The following is a 19,692-nucleotide window of genomic DNA, read 5'->3' on the forward strand; positions in this document are numbered from 1 at the left end:
TCTTTACAACGTATGCCAAGAAAAAAAACATTACAATTACTGAGCAAAATGAAACTATCAGACACATACTCTTTTGGGCATTGAGCTCCACAGGCTGATATTTGACAGATTTGCTGCCTCCGATCCGTTTAAGCCGAGCAAAGAAAGTCTGGGATTCCTTGTTGCCTGCTCCCGTGGGAGTATCATGGATGTCTGATTCATCAAACACACTGTCCTCCTCTGCAAAACAAGCCACACCAAGAGGTACTGTTATAACTACAGCTGCTGCACCGTATTCTGTACTATAGCATTGTAAGGTTAACATAACTTTTTCTCTAATCATGTCTATTTTATCAGTTACATCTACGGTACAATTAGGGCCCTACTAAATTCACGGGAACGTGAATTCATTTTTCAAAAATCACAGATTTCACAGATTATTGAAGAAAAGTGCCACAGTCATTAAATAACACTTACAAATTAAATGATAGAATGAATAGAAGATACAACACAGCACAGCCTGCCTTAATAGTAACAGTTGAATGTAAACCTAGAACATCTAGCAACGGTGCAAGGCTTTATATTCGAAAATTCTCGTTTGTGGGGTTTTTTTGCACTTTTTCCCTAATTTTTCTCCCAGTCTAGTCATATCCAATTACCTGATTGCATTAGACTTCACCTCTACTGATGCTAACTTCCACTCCTGACTGTGGAGAATTGTGACTGACACATGCCTCCTCCGACACGTGTGCAGTAGCCGACTGCATCTTTTCACCGAGTTCATATGTGCACCAGCTTTGTGTACAGAGAGCCTATGCCATTATACCTGTCTCTGTGCAGGCCATCAATAAGCCAGCAGAGGTCGTAATAGCATCAATTATGAGGAATTCCCTCCGGCACCCTTCCTGAGACCGAGTCAATCATTGTTCGTGTAGGCACCCAGCCTGCCGGTTGCAGAGCTGAGATTTGAACCGAGCTGGTGTGATAGCATGTTTTACCACTGCTCCACCTGAGTGCTGTAACTTGTGATTGTAACTGCAGTGACAATGAGTGAATCCAAATTCAGGCTTAATAGGTTAATGAATAAATTACACATATCATTTAAATTAGGAATTCGTTTGGATTGATCTCAAAGAGTTGACTACATTCATAATAAAGTAGAAACACTTAAAAATAATTATGCTATATTTAAACATATCTGTGTTAATGAAGCTTCACCTTTCTCTTTCTCACTGTAGCGGCTCATATTTGAGTTGTCGCTGTAGAGTGGCCCAGCAGAAGCATGAGGTCTACAGCTGTGGTACTGTGCGTTTAGGGTGTTGATGGTGATGTGGATCAGGTGCAGCACAACCTCTTTACTCATATCCATGTCTCTGTATGGGTACTGCAACAGACAAATGTCAAAAAAATATGCTCAGTGTAAACATAAGCATTATTATTCCAATAACAATCACTGCAATATGTATATTGGAACTATACATCTAAATGTTTCAATCTGACTTCATTCTGATTTTTTTTTATGTTAAATGAGCATTCAGGATACAAAATATCAGTTTCAGCAAATTCAAACTTTGTTTTATTTTCTGGGATTTTAAATATAATATTATTTAACTACATTTCATTTCATTTCATGTTCAGCCACATGAGGGAGCTTCACTTCACATCGTTTATTTACAATGCTTGATTTGTTGGAAAAGCATCATTTGCTGCTTATTTTAGACACATAGAGTATCACTCAACATATTTTTGGAGACACGTGGAATACATATTGATAATAATCGATATATTAAAAGAATACTCCATTATTTTAATCTCCACATTCAACAACAAAAGCAATAATTGATGTGTTTGTAAACGCTGTTTACAAAAAGCTGCAACGAAATGCTGCCTCAAAACTTATAACTTATAACCAAAGTCTACAACTGATACATTATTATCGGTGCAGTCAGTATACAATAAAAAAAACATATTTGTGGGCAGGACAGTGGCACAGCTGATATAATGAGCCACCAGAGTCCTGAAATATCAAGATCTTGAGATATTTTTACTTCTATTCTCTGTCTGTAAGGAGTTTTATATTTTTTAGTATTCAGGCTTAAGTAGGTGAGAGAGTGAATGAGAATGTGTTGTTATCCATGAACTGGCTCCTTGTCTAGGGTGTGTTGTTGCCCTGCACCCAGTGACTCAGTGTATTCAAAATTGTACTACTTTTTTACTTCACAAGGAAGAATTTAAGGGATTTATTTATTAGGATTTTAACGTCATGTTTCACACACTTTGGTTACATTCATGACAAAAACAGTAGTTACTCGTTATACAAGATTCATCAGTTCAATATCAAACACAATCATGGATAATTTTGTATCTCCAATTAATATGACTGTATGTCTTTGGACTGTGGGAGGAAACCGGAGCTCCCGGAGAAAACCCACGCAGACACAGGGAGAACATGCAAACTCCACACAGAAAGGACCCGGACTGTCCCACCTGGGAATCGAAACCAGGGCCTCCATGCTGTGGTGCTACCCACTAAGCCACCGTGCCGCCCTGAATTTAAGGATGACCTCCACATTAAAGTATGTTGAAAAACAAGCTTTATAGTAACAGTTTGGTAATTGGACATTGTTGTCAGGGTCAGATTTGCAGTTGGTTTGCCACTACCTGGAAACATGATGCAAGGCAGGAAAAAACCATGAACAGGGAGACAGTTGAACAAAGGTAATCACACATTCATTTACATAATCAGATTTACACAACTCTAGGGGTAACTTTCTGCATGTTTTGGAAGGTGGAAAGAAACCAAATTACTGGTTTGTCTCAGTAGAGTACATCAATATAATTGTTTTTTTCTCTAAATAATGACGTTTCTATACCTTGTAGAATCAGAATTAAATAAACAAATTATAAAATAAAATTTAGTACCTTGTAGAGAATAACAAGTAAGGCTTTGAGCCACATCTGTCTGATGTGTGGTCTCAGGGCCCAAAGTGAGCAACGTGGTGCTTCCTGGAAGTTTGGTCTGAGTTGGGGGCATGTACAGTACTTTAGCACCTGCACCACAAGGGGCAGCATCTGCTTTCCCAAAGCAATGTTGTAGTCCATCACCTGTAAATATAGAGTAAATATCTATATGTATTGGCCAGTTTTACTTAAAAGAAATATCAGTATTAGATTATTATTTTAATTATTCATTATTATTATTTTACTTTTACATGTATAAACGATTTGTGTAATAAAGTAAGCAGTAAAAATGTTTACCTGTGCAATGCCAGCTATGAATGCATTAAAGCAGGTGGAGGAGCGCATCTTCTGTGGGGCAATCATGAAACAGCCTATCTGTTGGTCATATCCCAGCAGGACATACAAATGCCTCTTGACTGTGTTAAAGGCCTTGGCACTGCCAATGTCTGCTTCTGCACTGCTCTTATCTTTAGCCATGAATTTCATCAGGACCATAATAAGCTGGTGAACAGTCTGGTGGTCAATGCCTGCATCCTCTGGAAGGAGATCTTTGATGACTACATTATCTTCTGGAGGAGAGCTCTGAGCTGGCAGATGGGCTGTATAAAATAGAGGTTTACACCTGATTGGAGGGCTTCTGAACAACCAATAATGGTTTATATGAATTTCAAAAAACATTTGAAAAAATTATTATCAAAAAGTACTTTTGTGAAAAATGCCATTACCTGGCAGGACTTTTTCCAGCATATTGCCAAGTGTTGGAGCTGAGTGTTCTTGTCTTATAAGTCTTAGAGCTATATCACACACAATAACATCATTATAGAGTACAACATTGCTTAATCACATTTCTACAAGGATTCAATGTTCAATGTGTTTATGCTTTGTAGTCAAAAACATCAGTAGCATTACTCAAATTATCCATCATCCTACCAAAGTATTTTTTTCTGTAACGGACCAAATTATTAGGAACTAAATAATTCCATTATTACACCTAGGTCTGAAACATAATTGAGGTTCTTGTCTGAAGCTAAAAACGATACAGCAACGAATAATCAAGACACTGTTGAATAAGTGCAAGAGACAGCAAGAAAGAAAAAAAAAACACAACAGGGTTGGCCGCTCAGATGGCGCAACGGTAAAAACACACGCTGCAACCAGAGCTGGGATCTCGAATACATCGTATCGAATCTCAGCTCTGCCTTGCCGGCTGAGGCTGAGCGGTCACATGAACAACAATTGGCCTGTTGTTTAGATGGGCGGGACTAAGCCGGATAGGGTCTCTCTGTCAGACTGGTGCAATTATGACCTCTGCTGGCTGATTAGAGGCGCCTACACAGAGATGAGGAAAGAGTGCTCTTAGGGTGTGTCTCTCCATACACACCGCTAGGTGGCACAACACTCGTCAATGTGTGGGTGATCAGAGGCATACGGCTTGCTGCCCACGTGTCGAAGGGGGCGTGGGCTAGCTTCGATCTCCTTGGTCAGAGCAGGGATCGGCATAGGCGGAGGGGAAGCATAATGCAATTGGGCAATTGGACGCACTAAAGGGGGAGAAAAAGGGGAGAAAATGCATAAACAAGCAAACAAAAAAAACAGAGTTGGCAGAAATTAACCTTTTTAGAATATGTATTTACAATATAAAAATAAACTATTTGTGCTTGGTTTGTGCATTACAGGATCTGCCAGAAAACTCCTTTGAATATGGCAATTTATGGCAGCACATTACTTGTTCATGCAGCCACTTCCTCGGTTACACAAAAGGACAATTTGGAGTAGTAATTTTACCTACTTATATGTTTTAAAGAGGTGAAAGGACACCAGACTACCCACGTGGACTTCAGAGCATCAAACTCACGTCACCAGGACCTGTGCTATACTGCACTTCCACTATTTCAAATACTTTTGTTACGTTGTTTTTATTTATTTAACAGAATATTTGCATAGTAACATAAGTAGCATTATAATGTAACATAACGTAACATAAGTCTCTACTAAATAGTGTGTGTTTTTAAGTGTTTTTAAGTTGATTTTACTGCATTTTCTGCCAAACCCTGTAACAGACCAACTCAGCAACATACGAACATACAAATGAGACTCACGGAATTTGTTGCAAAAGGTCTCAGGCAAGGAAAAGGCTCGCTTGGATTCTGATGTGCCCTTTACACTGTCTCGAAGTGAGCGGATACTCTTCTGCTGATTTCGTGCAAAACGAGCTCGTCTGATTTTCCACATAGCTGCGTCACTCAGATTGGCTGTGTTAGTTCGCACTGCAGTGATGGCTTGAGTGACAAGGAAGAACATAGAACGTTTCTATTAGTTTAATAGCAAAAACTAATTCTAAGTCTATTAACTCAGTAATAAAATGCTGATTCTGAGAAAATGTTACGATTGCAAAATCTCAGAAAACCAATGTCTGTGTAAATGTCTGTGATCAGTAACACATGCAAACAAAACTACAGATGCATACTGGTAGGGAAAGGGAATTCCTTATTGCAGTCCAAATGTAGCTGAGCCTCCAGGGATAGTGTCTCAAAACGGTTCACGAAGAATTCCCAGCTCAGTGCAGGGATATCCCGCTTCAGAGAGTGCAGCAAGAGTAGTTTGCTTAGGATTATGGGACGATCTCGTACCACTGTGTCAAACTGGAAGTCCATACACAGACACAGGCCCTGATGGAAAACAAACGAATTAAAATGTATTTTACAGGCCACAATGCACAACACAATTACTGCAGGTATTAAAATACCAGAATGGTGTTAAAGCTAACTGTCTATCTGCACATTGGATTCATTAACTCCTAGACTTATTTATATTTCTGTAGTAACTGTATGGCTGTGCACCTGTAGTGAGGGTCGTTTTATGGTGTCCAGCAGTAGTCTGGCTCTGGTGGCAACAGCAGGGTTGACATCCTCAATGCTGGCCAGAAAGCAGCAAAAAGAATGGGCCAGCGAATACTTCAACAGGTGACTCTTAGTTACTGAGCCAATGTCCAGAAACCGACAGAGCACTGCAACCCGCTCCACTGTGAAGACATTTATTTGTAGTTTATTTACTAGTTTAGTTAAAGCTTATTACATGTAGATACACTCCTTGTTTCTACACTATCTGTCTATTTTATCAGCTCCACTTACCATATAGAAGCAGTTTGAAGTTCTACAATTACTGACTGTAGTCCATCTATGCATACTTTTTTAACCTGCTTTCACCCTGTTCTTCAATGGTCAGGACTCCCACAGGACCATCACTGAGCAGCTTTATTATTTAGGTGGTGGATCATTCTCAGCTCTGCAGTGAGACTGACGTGGTGGTGTGCTAGTGTGTGTTGTGCTGATATTAGTGGATCAGACACAGCAGTGCTGCTGCAGCTTTTAAATACCTTGTCCACTCACTGTCCACTCTATTAGACACTCCTACCTAGTTGGTCCACCTTGTAGATGTAAAGCCAGAGAATTTCGCTAATCTATTGCTGCTGTTTTAGTTGGTCATCTTCTAGACCTTAATCAGTGGTCACAGGATGCTGCTTACGGGCACTGTTGGCTGGATATATTTTTCGTTGGTGGACTATTCTCAGTCCAGCAATGACAGTGAGATGTTTAAAAACTCCACCCCAGAATAGTCCACCAACCAGAAATATCCAGCCAACAGCGCCCTGTGGGCAGCGTCCTGTGACCACTGAGGATGATCTAGAAGATGACCAACTCAAACAGCAGCAATAGATGAGCGATCGTCTCTGACTTTACATCTACAAGGTGGACCAACTAGGTAGGAGTGTCTAATAGAGTGGACAGTGAGTGGACACGGTATAAAAAAAACCTCCAGCAGTGCTGCTGTGTCTGATCCACTTATACCAGCACAACACACACTAACACACCACCACCATGTCAGTGTCACTGCAGTGCTGAGAATGATCCACCACCTAAATAATACCTGCTCTGTGGGGGTCCTGACCATTGAAAAACAGGGTGAAAGCAGGCAAAAAAAAGGTATGCAGAGAAACAGATGGACTACAGTTAGTAATTGTAGAACTTTAAAGTGCTTCTATATGGTAAGTGGAGCTGATAAAATGGACAGTGACTGTAGAAACAAGGAGGTGGTTTTAGTGTTATGGCTGATCAGTGTACATTGTTAAGTGGACTGTATACTGACACTGACTGTATTTAGCTTTAACTTTAGTCATGTCCTGTTCGCCGTGTAAACATTCTCTCACTCTTCAGCTAAAAATCGTCTCACTGCAAGGTCACAGCTTCTCCTTGCTAATCATCATAGGAGGCTCATTTAATCCCACAATTCCTCAATGCTGTAGGAGCCTGACTAGTAACCATGGCAACTGATGGAGAATAATAAGCACTCACACACATACAGCCACAAATTAGCAGGATGGGGGACTTGAAGGAAGTGTGAAGAAAAGAGGACATAGAAGCACTGCTTTGCAGGGAGAATTCCTATTTCTACAGTAACATTAGTATTTTAAAGCTAGAATAAATGTAAGATAGAAATTGCAAGGTAATTCGTTTTATCAGCTAACAATGAAACGCAAAAGTACATTTATGAAGGAATACTTTTGGTTAACTCAAATATCGCTTAAAATGGAATTCTAGGAGCCACAACGGGTCAGTCAGTGAAAGTATGTAAATCATTTTTGTTATCAAATTTATTAATTATTAAAAACTGAGTTTTGTTTGGATGGAATTTATTTATAAATCTATTTAAATAGTGTTTAAATAGTGTTACTTTGAACATTATACATTTGCTTATCCATCTCAGGGCATCATGTCTACCATCCAGTCCTAACATTCCACCTTTTTTTACCTAACAGAACTGTCCAGGGTGTTTCCTGCCTCCCAATGAGACCAAGCGTGACCCTGACCAGAATACAGCGGTGGTAAAGCAGACAGTGAATAAATGAATAAATTTTACCTTACATCCACCAGAGGGCTATCTTGTCTGCACATTAACTAGCTCATTAGCTCTATTAGCTACACCTGAGAGTTTCTTGTAGAGACTGTTTGTCTGGTACTGTGAGGATAGTACACTACTTTCTGTAACAATTTGGGGACACATTACGAGAAGAACCAATTCATTGAAAGAAAATTATGCTTAGAGGAGTTGAAGGCGAAAAAGAAGGAGGACGGCCAGCAACAGGATGAATGGATACAATTAGTAGAACAATGAATAAGTCATTAAGAAGCCTGAAGTCCCAAACAGAAGACCTAGTGTGTTCGAAAACCTAGTGAGCTACCTTGCTGTCTTACTGCCTACATAGGCAGCTGCCTAAATAGAGAGGATTATAATAAGTAATTGACAGCGATTCCATCAGTTTTCGCTAACTAAGCTAACACAGTTAGCCTCATGCCATTCAAACCAATGGGATGGGGTGGCACAACGCACTAGCATGTCAACTAACATCTCCCTCTGTGTACCGAAAACGGTTAAATTTGCTGACAAACCCAATTTTGCAAATACATCACACTTGTGCAAGTTTATACACATTAAAAATCAATAATAATTTATTTACGTTTAAAAATACCTCTGGTTTCTCTGCACCATCAGCCATATTTTTTATTTTTCTGTGAGAAAAGTTGTGCCGCAGTGAATGCTGGGATTGCCTTTGCCGCTAAGGCAGCATCGGATGCTCCCTCGTACTTGAGTCAAAATAGCATTGAAATTTTAAGATGCCTTAGTAGTGAGCATATTAAGGCATCTAGGATTTCGAACAGCCTCCTTCTCTGGAGCGCACATAGGATGACGTAAAGTGCTGTCTATGTAGAGAGCTCACTAGGTTTTCAAACACACCCAGGATGTTCTGGAGAAACACTATTCATATGGTTGTCAGGAGTCAGAATTAACTTGACATTACTTGTTTATTGACAATTTAATATCTGCCCTTACAAGCAAGCTTGAAGTCAAGTACATAGTTTCTTTTTCAGTACATGACAAATGTGTCTGTAGTAATCACAAAAACTACACATTTAGTGCTTAAACCTCTTTTTAGCAACCAGCCACCTGCAAATGATCTGACCTGCTTCAAAGCGAATCTTCCAGTCCTTGCTGTTGAAACTGCTGTCCACCAGCTTCCAGAATATGTCAGCACCATTGGATAGTGAGAGAGCATGGAGCAGCTGAGGCACTGCCAGAGAGGCCAGCTGGCAGAATTCAGACTTCAGCATGGACCACAGGCTGGGCACCAGAGCAGACATTGCATCACACACACCCACACAACAGTGACTCATTTGTCTCAAAGGCCATTAGATTATTTGCAGACTAAACAGGTCAAGTCTAAAATGTTAATTACAGTTAATGCATAATATAATACTACACTATATTTAAAGGTTTATACCTGGGAATAAGCATCTTTTCTTGGATGTAGGCCAGGAATTGAGGGTGGTCTTTGCGAGCATGGTACAGGCACTCCCCATGCAGGCACATAATTCTCAGACAGTTCAACATGTTATAGAGGATGTCTGGCTCATCAAACTTGCCCATTTCCTATAGAGATAAAGCATTATTTACCTGAACTGAAAAAGAAAACAGACTGTGGTGTAGGCAAGATTTTGATGTTTACCTGCAGTATGGTATAAATAAGCCTGAGAGAAACAGGAAGCTGCTGGTAGGAGAATTTCCTTTCAGCATTGTTCTTCAGAGCTACAGAACAGAAGAATGATGTTACATCTCAGTATGGGACATGGTAGGGGTTGTGTTTGGAAACAAATGAATTAATATTATTTTATTTGTCTGATAGCTGCCATGGTTACATACATGGGTTATCATCCTGGTTGCCAGGGTTGTCTGTGTTGGCACCCTCTACACTGGTTTTTTCTGCTTTGAGATAGTGCTCAAACATGGGGAAGACCAGACTATCTTCAAGGCAGTCTGAAGGCTCCTGTTAGAAATACCAAAAAGGACTATTGAATCACTACTCACATTATGTTTACCTGTGTGCTTGTCTGATGTTTTATGATTCTGATTTTTAAACTAGTCATTCTGGTTTCACTTTAAAACTTGGCTCCAGCCAGCAATTGTAGGGTGTAGCTTAAAAAAATAACCAATAAATGTACATACCAGATAGGTGTACAGAATAAAGTGCTCAGTGTATATTTAAAAGTTTACATTTCACTAAAGAAATGTATTTATAAATGCTTAGATTAGAATGTCTAAGTTCTGGAAATCAGTATGTCCCTGCATAGTTCGCTAGTATAAATAGGGCCTTTGATATAAGCTGCTTTTTAAGCCTTGTCCATGGTAATGTGGCTATTTTTGTAAACCTTAGTTTCCTACATTATGTCCTATAAATTGCACAGAAACTGTATCATGGGCCACTGAAAACTGAACCTTTCTAAAATAATGAAAAAACCTTAATCTTTGATCTAAATATGTTAAACGCCCTTTCCAACAACGCAGTCATCTTGGCATCAGCTATGCATTGCCATTGCTGGTATGTACTTCCGCACTTTTCAGAACTTTATGTATACACCTGTAGGAGGAGGTATTACAGTGCTTTGCTCTGTACTACTGCTTGATATTTGTGTAGTATGCATGCTTGTAAGGTTTGTTCATTTTATTTTAACTTTTATAACATACCACCTATTAGGCTGACATACTCATGTTTTTTATTTTTATTTGGAGCTTTTGTGTGGATAGCTAGTTTTTTTCTACTACTTCTGGTGTTAAATGGATTTTAGACAACAGGGAGGAAAAAAACTGAATTAAAAAAAATCTGTATTTTATGAACAGGGCCTTAGTGAAATAAGATACCAAAATACTAAGCCAGTTTTCAATAAATTTCTACCAAAATAATCAAATATTTATTATTCAAGCATGTTAAAAATAAAAAGAAATGAATTAAAAATAAATCAGCTAATTTCTAAACATTTAATTAGTCTGACAATTGTTTCCCACTATAAAACTAAAAGTAAAACTAATGTATCTAATTTTGGCTGATTACAACTGGAATTTAAGTTACTGTACATAAGATGTTTTGGAGTTTTTGGAGATAATGATGATGATGAACTTTTAGGTATTTCAACCCTTAATTACTCTTGGGAATTGACAAAGAAACATGGGTATTAACAGAAGGGTAAGATTGTTATTGCTATTTTAGTATGTCACACACATTATGAGCGATAAACTAAATGTCAGGGTAAGCAAATTAATGCTAATTGCATTTGTCAGTGTCAGTGTTAAATCTGTTTTGTCATTTCAGTTTGAGAAAATGTATCATGTTATGGAAACATTTCATTTCTTTATCATATTTAATTCAAGAATTATTGCTGCCTGTGAATGCATATGAGATTGCATATGCAGTATCTCACCACTAGGCGTATCTCCTCAGGTGGTGTGAGTCTCTGGAGGAGCTCACAGCCCAACTGGTAGCAGAGGATGCTAGACTGGCACAGGCTGCACTCCGTTGCCTTTTCATCATTCTGGCAGGTATGTGAGCCGCCCCATGGAGCCTGGAACACACTGTTAATGATGCCAACAATGTCCCTGCCCAGACTACCTTCCAAACCCAGCGTTACTCCATCATCCTGCAGTTCCATCTAGAAAAACGTGACAGTAAAACTTTAGTAACCAGGGACCAGTGCACCTTCACTTATATGCATTAAAGGATGTGGTATCCACTTGCTTTGCAATTTTGGCCAAAAGGGAGCACTGAGGCGCAGAGGACTGTTAGAGGCATTTGTTTTACTCAGTCTCTGTGTCTCATCAGCATTAATTTGCTGCAGTTGGAACAGCCTTTTATATGCTGGCTTTGTTGGACTTCTTACTGCTGGCTCATTGGAATTGTGCTGTATGGTATCTGTGCCTTTTTAACAACTGTACGCTCTGCAAGGCTGGTACTTTGATTCTGCCAGTTTATATAATGGCATTGTTTGAAATTCTTTAAGAAAGTTGTTTTTACAGCCATTACTGTGCAAAGGTGGTGTGAGGGCACACTATTTGAGCAGAGCCCCAGAGATGCATCTACAGTGGACACATATTGTGTCTGTGGCTGTTTTGCTCCCAATTGCAGCCCTGAGTTCTTTCTATTGTTTCTTTTTTTCAAAAAACATGTTATTATATGCTGATGGGTCAAGTAACTAGTTTTGGGATCATTTATTTATCTTTTTCTTCTATTTTTTGAATTTGCCCACTTTCCTCTGTGGTCATGTGTTTCGCTGGGGTCTTACTGCCAATGCCCCTCTGGGGTGAGCACATGGCCACCTTAATTTTCTGACATTCACTAAAAACAGAATAGGTTTATGTCCCTGGGGGGCCAGTGTTCCTTTTTCTTTTCTGGGTAATCGTGTGGAGTGTGATACCTCTGACACTAATGTGCTTATCTATCAGTTCCTTCACCGCTTGGGGCTATGGTGTTTAATTTTTTTTATTACTTGTTTTCATTATTTTGGCCACCTTTTACTTTGTCATTTTTCTTTTGTTTGTGGCTCTTTCACCATAGTATTGCTCTACCTTGGTTATGCATCCAATGGGCTTCAGAGGCGAGGAGCAACCCACACCTTTTTAGAAATCTATATAATTATAATGAACACAATGTCTAGAAAGACACATTTTAAACACTAGACTTGCCAATTTCTTGCTATCATATAAGAAAAAAAAACATAAAGAGTAAAACCCCCCAAAAGAGCACAAGAATACAAAAACTACAGCTGGCCACCTACCCACATGAGATCTATAAGTCTTATAAGTCGCGTTTATATGGAAAGCACCTAATAGATGGCTTTTAATTTAGACATTAATGGCAGGCAGATATTTTTTGATAAATGGGAGCCTTTGACATTGTAGTCACACTGATCCTTTGTTTCACTGACACTGACATAATTACAGTGCTCTGTGCAAGGTTTATGCTTGACAAATATAAAAATAACAAAACATATCTCATTTTCAGCCTTTAGCAGATGCTTTTATCCAAAGCAACCAAATACAACGCAAGCTCAGGGGCTCAACACTGCCAACTAAGTGATGGTGGGGTTTGTACCAGTGACCTTCTGATCACTATGCCAGTACCAGGTTGTGTTCACACTTCATTAAAAGTTCAAACTATTGACATGAACAAAAACACGTCTTTTTAAAATAATCACCTGTTTTAGGATGAGGTCAAACATGAGGATGAAGCAGCCCAGGTTCAGGTCATCATCATCACAGTCCAGGTCTAGAGCACAGTTCCCTGTGGCGTGACCCAGGTTCCTGAAGGGGCTACAGCGCAGGGGACTACGAAAAGGGCTTCGAAATGGACTGGGAAATGGACTTAGGGTGTTGTGCTGTCCTCTTCTACCAGGGTCTGAGACCACACTCACCTACATATAGACATACACAAATACTGTAGATTAATTCTTATATGCATTTATATATGCTTTTATGATAAACAACAAATAGATTTACAAATGTATTATCTAACTACCTGAACACGGCACAATACATTATTTTCCGTTTAGTCATCCAGCTGTTTGAAATATCACTTGTTTGCCAATGATCAAGACCTTTTAACAAAACTATATTTAGGTTTTGGCTTGTTGTCATGACAACCACCTCCCTTTTAGCAGTACACCCATTAATTGAGCGAGATCACTTATGTCTTGCTATTTTCACAGTCTAATCTTACCATCTACACATGATTTGTCTCAGTGGACTTTTTAGATCTTACATGTCCTAATCCAGTGATTAATGTAGGTTATACCCTTCTGGCTCCTGAATTTCCTGTCAAATCTGTGGCTCCAGTCTTTCTCTGATTGGCCAGTTCCTTTAGAGAGTTTACGCCATCTGAGAACATGCCAATCAAGAGCTGTAAAGGCACAACAATGTCTAGCTGGGACAGCACCTGCACACAGAATCATAATCAAATATTTACAATAAGACCCTTTTTCTTATTGGAGACATCAAAATTTCACTTGCTTAGTTTAATATTATACACAGTTATATCGACATATAGTGAAATAAGTTAACACATATGCTTAAAAACAAACTTATAAATATTTAACACAAGCCAACACAAATAAATGAGAACTTTTTTAAGAATAAGAGTTTGTTTGCTTCATGTATATGGGACCCACTGCTATGTGCATTAACAGGGTAAAACGTGCAGCGAAAACAGTCAGCAGCAGAAAATGTGACAGCAAAGACTCAACTGTTATCTGGGAACCACAGATCATAGTGTTTGTCTCACGATACCACTGACCCAGATCCGTACTCAGCATGGCCCATGTCTATATATTTTCTCACCACGATCCTCCCAAAATAGACACATGCCATGCACAAACTTATCATTTAAAGTTATCAGAACAGAGAATCAAGGCCAGGGAACTATTACTGGCACAGTTGCTACACTGATATTTGATATTTAATATACAGATGAGGCCAAATGTCTGATAACACTGTTGTGCATTTTTCTTGTACAGTGGTACCTTGTAACTTAACGTCCCCTAAACTCAAAATCTTTGAAACTCAACGCAACTCGAGAAATTTGTACCCTTAAACTCAACGCTTCCCTAAAACTCAATGTGTGTGTGACTGCTGCTTTGCTTAGCGCTCGGCTTGAGCAGTGCGGTAAAAAGTCATGCGAATATGAGACGAATCTGCATTTGTGTGGAATAACCGTCAAATTTACTCTGAACGCGCGTCCACATGTATCTGTGTTCAGCTGGATTTTTCTCCTGTTTCACTTTTAAACTTGTGTTACAGCTCGAGGTTCTAAGAAATGGTGAGAATCAGCTTTTCAGAGAGAGTCTAAAATGCTTATCTTAAAAAAAAATATTTATTAAAAGAACGACACAGAAACACTAAACCTCTCTTAATTATTACTGCTTATTTGTTCTCTCCAGTAATTAAGAAGCATAAGAAAACAATAAAGAAGTAAAGGTAAAGTACAGGTTTTATTGTATTTTTGATTGATTTTTAACTGTTTTTTAATTGTATTTCAGTGTTTTTATATTATGCTTGCGTTATTTTCAGTGTATAAGTGTCAAAAACAACCCCATTATTTTACATTAGCCTAAAATATATGCAGTTCTCTGGGACCATGGAACGCATTAACAGGTTTCCCATACATCCTTATTGGAAAAAATAACTTGAAACTCAATGCCTTTTAAACTCAACGCCACTCCCAGAACCAATTGACATTGAGTTTGAAGGTACCACTGTATTTATAATTTAAGCCACTAACCACTATATTCAGCAACAAACAGCAGACATTGCGGGTTATAGGCATTATTTGCATGTTGGTCTTTAATGCATATTATTCTCAAATAGAAGAATTTCAATGACTTCAGGCTAAAAAGAGAGAATTCTCTAATTGAGACTAGGTCATAAGGGTGCTAATTTGTAGCATCTATTTTTGTCGATTAACCACTCAGACATACTCAGAGCTCTGTTAGGTGCCTCATGTTGCCTTGAATTCATAAATAAAACCTAATAGCTGAGGCAAACTAGTAATTAACAACAACCTAATATAAGTAACTTGTTACAGTTGTTTTTGTGACTGAGATTTAGTATGTGTGTCATACACTTACATGTAACCACAGTAAGGCTTGTTCCTGTACAGATGCAGGGTACCCAGTGAATCTGCAACTTATGAAACCAAACATTTCCTCCATGGAAAACGGTAATGGACATAACTCTATATCAAACATTTTGCTGTAGGAGGAAAAAAAGAGAGAAATGTGAAAGAAAGCATTAAAACCTAACCAAAGCAAAGGAAGCGTTCAATTTTCATCAGGTCAAATTAAGAGACTTAATTAATGATGAATGTGAACTAATGAAGGAGTGTTCTTGGGGGAATTGAATATGGACAGGAGTCATACTTAAAGGACACTTTTGGACACAAATGACTGTATTCACATTAAAAGTGACCTCGGTACTGAAATTATTTAGTGGAGCCAGAGGGGAATAAACATTCGACCTTGTTTGGGATGAAGGTCACAGCACCTAGATGGGGAGTACGTTGCCATGGTAACACAGACAGACAAGGCTCACAGAGAGCAACTCACTGTGGTTTTTCTCATCCAAATATTTTCAAAATTTTCTAAAAAAATTAATTTGCAACCTTGTTTTAAAGCATTACCGTGTATTCATGATTTGTTTTCTGTTCTTGTTTAGATGTTAGGTTGTAGATCATTTGTACACTTTTAAGCACTCGGTTTGCACCCTAAAGGATCAAAGGTGCTATAAAATAGTGTTGTTACTTGCACCCAGTTTTTCTGTAAAGTATAATATAAATATAAAACACCTTATTGTGACTTTAAATTATACTAAACTTTGTACCAAGCACATGATTATCCTTTACTTGTGATAAGCCATTGATGTATGGGCTGGTGTGCACATGATGTCACAGCAACAATAAATTGATCTGTATTGATTTATTTACAAGGTTGATTTGATATACAGCCACTGTTTTCTTCGCAACATGTACATACATTTTAGAATGTTTTAGATACAAGCATGGTATGCTCCTCATTACGGGGTGCATGAAAGCATGCGCTAGTGCTCTCATGGACTACACAATTTTGTGTAAAATCTAATATCCATGATTCATAATCATGATTTAAGCATACTCCTAAGCATCTTGTGTTCTTACCAAATGCTTGGGTTTCTCTGTCTTTAAATGCCCCCTTAAATGAACAGTGGGATTTAGTTTAGGTCCGCAGTAGCCAGCATTTGTTGATATTTTATGTCAAACCTTTAAAGTTTGACATGTTTAATGAAATACTGTAATAAATTTAGCAAAATTAAAGCATTTTTATTAGTAGTCTGAGACCATTGGCCACTATTCTATGTCGAATTGTCATAATGACACTAGGTGCAATGCTATTTGCAAGTGTAATGTCTGTTTACAGGACTGAACAATATTTGAATAACACTGCAATAGATGGTCTGTACCTCTAAGATTTCTTAAATATGTTCATAGCAGAGCATTACGCAAGCATTACAAGCCTCCTAATAATGTTTTTTATCAGTCCACACACCCCATCTGGCCACTGATCAGAACTGACATAAGGTATTACATACTGTGATTGTAAAAACACTGTACAACTAAGTATTTACATGAAAAAAGACTCTCTTGGCAAAAGCCACTTTACCTAAGGACTTCCCGGAACTCCTTTAGTTGGTTGTCTGGCACTTCAGTCCGGATGGCTTCCAACCATTCAGGCATAAAACATTCCCAGAGTGGCTGACTAATCACATTGTAGGGTATTAAACACAGGATACGGTTTAAGCCCTCCTTAAGTTGAGAAACTGTACTGCAGGTTTTATCCCAGTATCCTCCAACCTATGATCACACATGTAAACATCTAAAAGATCCAAAATGTATATAAGCACATTAATATAAGTAATCGTCATGACCCTTTTCTTACCCTGGCAAACTCCACTGGTTTGGGTAACAGGCACATGACCATGACATCAAAACGCACATCACACACAGTCTTAAGCCACTTCGTTACAAACTGGGGCTTGAGTTTCTCTACTAGACTGCCAACCTCATCGTCCATCATGTAGGCAGTGGAATGGAACCACTGAAAGACCATGCTAACCAGACGAGCGAGGCTCTCGGTGGGAGTGTTCTCACTGGGGGTACACAGGCTCACCTAGTACAGAAGAAGGGATGTGGAGAGATAAAATGATGAATGGGCATGGGGGTTAATAAGATGAGCTCATTTTGTTTGTTTTTGTTAGTATAACTGGTATTTCATTAGTTGTAAAACAGTATTATTGGTCAAGTGACTGTTTAAGCAAAATTATTAATGGTTATTTGTTTGTGGTGTAGGGCAGCAAACTGGCGCAGTGGATAGTGCTGTCGCCTCACAGCAAGAAGGGCCTGGGTTTGATTACCTGGCCAGATAGCCAGGGTCCATTCTGTGTGGAGTTCTCCCCGTGTCCGCTTAGCCAACTGGACATACTAAAATTGTGTGTGAATGTGTGTTTTGGCATGTCTACACTGTGATGGACTGGCAACCTGTCCGGGGTGTTTCCTGCTATTCGCCCAATAAATCAGACCCACCACCACCCTGACCAGAATTAAGCAGTAGTCAAACAGACAATGAATGAATTAATGAATGTGGTATATTGTAGGGTTAGTCAGTAGTAAGTCAGTAGTATGTTTTGAAACTGGGGTGTTTATATAACCTACTGTGAAATACAAAAAATATATGTTGTGTTTTGTATCATATTTGATAAATCAGGATTTAATGTATATTTTTTATTTATTAATTGTTTTCTGCATGTTTTTAAGAAACAAAAATGTACAGAACATAATTTTTAACCCCTTTCACTTTTAATTTTCTTTAGTTTTTTTTTTTACTTATAAATTAATAACTGGGGTCTCAAAAAAACACCACCAAAACGCCACTAAAATTTTAAATAAAGTGTGGGTTTGAGCAAAGTTCAGTGTGCAGCACTTATATGAACAACTTGCCAGTGCTATTGGTAGAGTGGAAAAGATAAATTTTATTTAGTTTTCTCCATGCATTAATTACAGCCACTGTAACAGTGTGCCACCAAATGTACAGATCCCATCTTTGGGGTCTGAAGTTAAACTTGTAAAGTGGGGGCAGAAGGCATGTATCTAATTGTATACATTAGGTTTTTCAGGAAAACAATACACCTAGTGATAATGTAGAGGTCTCTGAAACTCATGTATCAAATATGATACGCTTGGCGTTATAGAGTTAAAGCAAGAGTACCAACTCCACATTACTGCCCATGTTTTGTGGAGACTTAAATTATTTAAAGGACAGATTATCTAGGTAGCAAGACTAAAAATACAACACTACTGTGAAACACTACAAACTACAAAACAGCATAATTGAATCTGCTCACTTGGTAAGCTGAACTGTATTTCTTTCCTTCCTGATGATTAAAGTAAACTTAACCAATCTCTTTTCTGAATTTATGTAGGGCTGTTGACACCCTCATCCAGGTACTTTCAGCTGCCTTATGAAGCTGCAGATGCAGCAGTTTATAACAAGGCTGTAGCTTGGTTCACATACTAGAGGTTGGAAACTGGTGACCACTAAATCAATAGAAAAAATGATGGACCCCAAAAATGCTTTAGATGATACTTAACACCGAACATAAGTGAAAAATTATGAAATTAGATTTACCCTCGACTTTTTATTCACAAAATTGTAATATTCTACATACATAATCCAATTTAACAATCACAAACAGTAACACATATAACAATGCCCCTTACCAAGAGCCAGATGCCAAATTGACTGAGCAGCCTCTGATCATGCTGATCATCCTCTTTGTTGTCGAATTCCAAGTTGTCCAGTGAATGGTGGGAGGTGGAAAGTCCCAGCTGACGCCGGCGGTTCATCTCGAACTCCCGCTGCTCTGCATGAATCTCTGCCTCTTTCAGTAGGCTAATACAAAGTAAGAAAATGCTGTTATGACATAATAACATAACAACTAAATAATACAACTGGTGGTATAGCACCACTCGTAATAACTAGCATGATATATTAACAGATCTTCACCGACCTACATGCTAAAATTGACTCTTTGAAGTAAAGGTGGAGCAAGGCCTCAATTTTGTTTGTACTGTTTAATGAATTACTGGTATCAATTATAGAATTTTTATATGTAACATATGTCAACAATAGGGTATTATATATATTTGAAGTATATTTATATATTTAAAGTGGTTAGTTGATATACAGCTGTATGCTTTAGCCAGGTTCTGGTGATGATCAACAGGTTGATATCTGATGATCTTACCTTGCATCCAATAAGGCAGGGTTTCCAGATCTTTTTACAATA

At 38.4% G+C, this 19,692-nt stretch overlaps 1 pseudogene; it reads right to left on the reverse strand.

Moving 5' to 3' along the window:
* The window catches only part of LOC134325437 (protein unc-79 homolog), a 57,809-nt pseudogene that overhangs the window by 13,576 nt on the left and 24,541 nt on the right, over window positions 1-19,692 (reverse strand).

This window comes from Trichomycterus rosablanca, chromosome 13, assembly GCF_030014385.1.
Source record: "Trichomycterus rosablanca isolate fTriRos1 chromosome 13, fTriRos1.hap1, whole genome shotgun sequence".
Lineage (NCBI taxonomy): Eukaryota > Metazoa > Chordata > Actinopteri > Siluriformes > Trichomycteridae > Trichomycterus > Trichomycterus rosablanca.